This window comes from Sturnus vulgaris, chromosome 26, assembly GCF_052056855.1.
Source record: "Sturnus vulgaris isolate bStuVul1 chromosome 26, bStuVul1.hap1, whole genome shotgun sequence".
NCBI lineage: Eukaryota > Metazoa > Chordata > Aves > Passeriformes > Sturnidae > Sturnus > Sturnus vulgaris.
Window position 1 is genome coordinate 7,167,321 of NC_142268.1, and position 4,953 is coordinate 7,172,273.

The following is a 4,953-nucleotide window of genomic DNA, read 5'->3' on the forward strand; positions in this document are numbered from 1 at the left end:
GAATAACAGGCCCAGACCAAACCTAACCACCCCCATCACTGCTCCACCCCAATTTGGGGAGAAACAGTGATATAGTTTATAAATACTCTCCTTCCATGCTATTCAGTCCTTCACTGCACATCCCCAGAGAGGATTCACTCCACCTTTTGTTCCCAACAGCACCTCTCTCTCCAGCACCAATCCCACTTGTCACAGGCACAAAGGGAGCAGACCTAAGGCAATGGTTCCAGCAGCAGCGGCAATCCCAAGCTCCCTGTTCCCTGGATTGCTCATCCGAGCACTCCCAGGAATCTCACTTCAGCCCAGTCTCTCTCTCCTCAGAGGGAAACACAGCCTGACGGGACACGGCTCTGGCACTCCATTTCCTCTTTTTCCTGCTGAACTGGAAAGCCACGGGGTAAGCGCAGTCCCTCAGACCTTGCACCCCTGAACACCAGGAGAGCTGGAGTTTCACCCAGATCCCAGATTCCCTAGGCAGTTAATCCCAGCAGGGAGAAAAAGAGGATCCCTGCATTCTCTGAGTTACCCCACATCATGGGCAGGACCAGGAGCCCTCCAGGCACAGACCTCTGGTGCTGAAGCCTCTTGGCTTTGGCTGCTCAAACACCACAGCTCTTGGCAATGATGGGAGGAGTGTAATGATTTTTCCTGTCCTGAAAGAGAGGAGGAAAAGAAAATTAAGTCCACTGCAGAAGGATTCCAGCCCTCACACTTCTGCTCTGATGCTCACTGTGGGGTTTTATCCATGACAGGTGACACCAATTCAGAGTGCCCTTCTCCAGCATTTTTATTCCTAATTATTTCAGACATTAAAAGGATGCTAATTTTTCTTATTGCATTCTTTCCTTAATTTTAACAGAACCATTTTCATCCCAGACCCCACTTGTCCGTTATTCAATCCTTTAGCACTGGACTTTGCACAAAGGGATACCCGTGGTGCTGCATCACAAGAAATCCCAAAGAGAAACCCCTCCAAAACCTGACAGAGAAAGGTTTCAAGGCACTCCAGAACACAGACAGATGTTCATACCTTGTCAGGCCAGACCAATTCTGTCCCATCCACCTGAGCTGTGCAGGTGAGGCAAAGGCTCCCCTTCCTCCTAGGGAATCACTGTGGTCTGAGACCACAGATATCCATCCTGGGGAGCACCTGGAAACAACGTGGGAAAGGCAAAATTAGACTGTTTTCTATCAGAAAATGAGTAATAATAATAATCAAAACTTCTGGACAAATTTAGTAACATCACTTTCATATGATAAATACAGGCCATGCCCATCCTTCAAGCCCAGGTGAAAACAGGAAAGAGAACTACAGGAAAAGCAGAGTCCCTTATTTGGATGTATTTCCTAAAGACCACATTGTATGCTCTTTGTTTCTTTAAAAGAATGGATTACTGGTAAAAAGCATCTTGGGTCCATATTTTATCAGCCACAGGCAGGACAAGGTGAGCTACATCTGGAGAGCCAGGGAGATGCAGGACCTTGGCACACCAAGGATAAGAGCAAGGGAAGCAGGGGAGGTGTGGGGGGAGAGCTGGAGAAGTGAAGGAACAGGCATTTTCTTGTTCAGATTCATCAGTGCTGGGAACTTGGAAAACACATGGTGCTGCGTGCATCGAGGACATAATGCCCACGATTTGGTTGTTTTCCTTTGCTCATAACCCTTGGCTTCATCCCCTCTCCAGAGGAGCAGAGAATTCCTCCAGGGTAAGGGTGAATCTGGTCCCACTCCAGGGATGTGTCCAGTAAAGGAGGGGAGTTGTTTAGAGGAACTAACTGACCACAAAAATCAAACCCATCATACACTGAAGTGGCCTACACTGAGCTGTAACACCAAGTGTTCACAGCAAGCAGTGGCACAAAGTGCACGCAGGACCAAGAAGTACCACTTCATTCGGTTTTTCTGCTTACATGTATTTTAGTTCTGTTTCCCTTCACAGCTGCTATTCTGCCAAGGTCAGTTCCATTTTCAGAAGCCTGTGTCACATGTAGTCAAGGCTGGAAATCCTCCCTTAGGATTTCCACATCACATCTAGATTTGCTAGGAAGCACATGCACACACAGATGCCCATTTCTGTGATATGTCAGTCAGAAATCATGTAACCCAGCAACTTGCTCCTCACTGCACCACTTGGAAATACATTCAAAAGCCAGAAAAACCCCAACCAAACAACAACCCACAAAAGACACAGCTTAGCGCAGCTTCATCTTAATATTCTGGTCAGTGATGGAGAGAAAGGAGGAAAGCTATTCTTCTAGTTCTGCACCAAGCAGTTTGAAACAGCCAGTACTGTCCCCACCTGCAGCTCTGGCAGCTTCCCTCCTTCCTTCAGCCTTGCCCTGACTTCTGAGGGGCCAGGGGCACCACACAACCCAAAAGGATCAGCACTCACACCCACCGCTAGTACAGACATCTTCATGGTCCATCTTTGGCCAAACAAACTCCAGGATATTTTTGTTTTCCTGACAGACTCGGCCAACTTCATTCCCATTTATCAAGGCAACAGACACCCTGTATGGCTCTGGGGTCAGAGGACCTCTGCTGGCACAAGAACCCAGGAGAAGATTGGAAGGAAGAATCCAAGAGCAAATTGAAATCCCAGCTATGCAATGAAGCCCTGCTTCTGGCAAGTTCCTTGTGGCTTTTGGGGCTCAAGAAAAGCCTTTAGACCATAAAAACATAGGTGAAAACCCCACACCGAGCACTTGGCTTTAAAGATGTTGCACTTAATGTTACAGACAGAATTGCTCTGGGATTTGGCATTTCCTGCACCCACACAAACTCATTAAAAGAATTAAGTGCAGAGTCCTGAAACTCAGTTCTTCCAATCTTATTTTGGTGGTGTCACTTGACATACCTTAATCCACAGCAATTCTTCAAAAAATGAGAAGCAACCCCACCCCCCTTCAGTTTTCCAGTTTAAAGGTTCTCTTAAGAAAAAGTTAAAGAAAAGAAGAAAAACCCAAGACCTACTATCAGCTAGTGTACCAACCACCTGTTTTCCATAGATTTTTATTACACCCAATGGCTTCTCTAAGAAAATAAATTTGTACCTGCAAAAACCTGTGGGAATTACTGCGTTGGGATGGTCGGAACAAACTCAGGCGCTCCCTGTATTCTGGTCTTGAAGTTTGCAGTTTATTTCATAGGGCGTGGCTATATATGAGGCCCTGCTAGGAACTGCAGCTGCAGCTCAGAGCAGGACAGAGAGAGAGAGGGATAGAGCAAGAGTAAGAGAAGAGAGTAAGAAAGCAAGAGCGAAGGGAGCGTAAGAGAGTAAGAGAGTAAGAGAGATCTTTTCCCGTTTACAATACAATAAATCTATGTTGAATATTCTAATTTCCACTAACCAATCTAATACAAGATACAAATTCTCTAACATTTGCATGCAACCGAAAGGAATCACTATATTACCATGTTTTACTGCTTTTCTTATCTCTCAATTTTATCTGGGACCCTTCCTGGCATGTCTAGGGAGGATGTCTGTTTGCTTTTTGGTATTCTCAGCATCTAACATTATCTAAACAAAGGGGCCTTCAGGCATTCAGTAGCTTTCAGCCACACAGTCGAAAATTGCTATCATTTCTATTTTGCTTATATTTTCCATATATTTTCCATATTCTCAAAGTCTTTTGCTAGGCACTCGTACTTATAAGGTTTCCCTAATTCATCCTTCCCAACAAAAACCCATCCAGGAGGGGCAGGTGTTTCTGAGCCCACACCTCGCAGGTAAAGTATCAGAGAAGGAGTGGCACAGAGGGATCCAAAAGTGCCCAAGAGGTTCAACTTCACTGTGTTTGTGCAGTATTATTTGAAACCAAAGCTCTCTGCAGCTGCCCCAAGCCTGGAGTCCACAGAAACGAAATGAGCTCCCCCTCCTACCACATTTTCTGCCTTCTCTCATCAAGGGAGAATCACATCATGCAAAAGATAATAGAGAAGATGGTAACAGCAGTCCAGTGCCCCCAGGATGGCTGGCACCAGGGTTCATTCCATCCTCTGGCTGATGGAACTTAAACCCAGGTGTTCTGGGATTGAAGGAGCAGTCAAGTTTCGCCACTTGCCGTTCCACTCCCTCCCACGTTTGCAGAGCAGGAATATCGCTAGGTTCCATATTACATCCCAAAGAAGCAGCCCCGGGAGTTCTGCTGGAGCTATTGGCTCACAGACTTCTACACACTTGATCAGAGAAATTTAACTTTTCTAAGCAAAATACTTGAGAAAAATACCACTATGATAATACAGATTACTTCAAAAAGTGAAGTGATCACTATGTCACCTAACAAACCACTAAAAATACTTTTCAAATATACTGAGTCACACTACATACTTTCCTCTGTTAGAAAAAAAAAATGTTTAAGAAGAGTCTTAGGTGTTACAAAATAAACTACTACCTGCTTGAAGACCAAAAAAGAGCTCCTCATCCTGGAGTAATTCCTTCACAGCAGCCCAGTCTCGTGTTAATTGTTTCAGTGTCAACTAGAGGTTCCAGGATATCGGATCTAAGTCTTCGACTTCTACCGGGAGTTCTGGTGCAATTGAAAACACCAAGAAGCGTGCGACCCTTCCTCTGAAAATAAAATAGATGTAAAGAACACATGCAGAGATGGCAAGTGTCAGGAGACGTTTACAGGCAAGAATCTCCTACAAATATGAGGTATGCTTTGGCATGCTTAGCATGTCCCTTTTTTCTACGTTTATTATATCAACTCCAGCAGTTTAGGATGCTAGGAAATTCAATGTGATTTAATATAATATTAGCCCTCAATTCTATCAGTATAAAAATACATTTGTACTTAGTATTTTATTCCTATTTTGTAGTACTATTCCATTACTACTGCAGAGGAAAATTTTACATTTTCCCCCTCCAGTAAACTAATTAAAAATGAACAGGCCAACCCTACACGAAGAGGTAAATCATAAAGTTACAAAGATCAAATATTAATCAGAAC

General features: G+C 44.4%; 1 long non-coding RNA gene across 1 annotated transcript; it reads right to left on the minus strand.

The window, feature by feature from the left end:
• Nucleotides 1–630: 630 nt before the first annotated feature.
• LOC148221223 (uncharacterized) lies at nt 631–4,475 on the minus strand. The gene is made up of 3 exons (XR_015808475.1): nt 4,396–4,475; nt 1,031–1,150; nt 631–653 (listed from the first exon to the last, which is right to left on the minus strand). It is a non-coding gene; the product is annotated as an uncharacterized LOC148221223 (long non-coding RNA).
• Between the last annotated feature and the right edge of the window lie 478 nt (nt 4,476–4,953).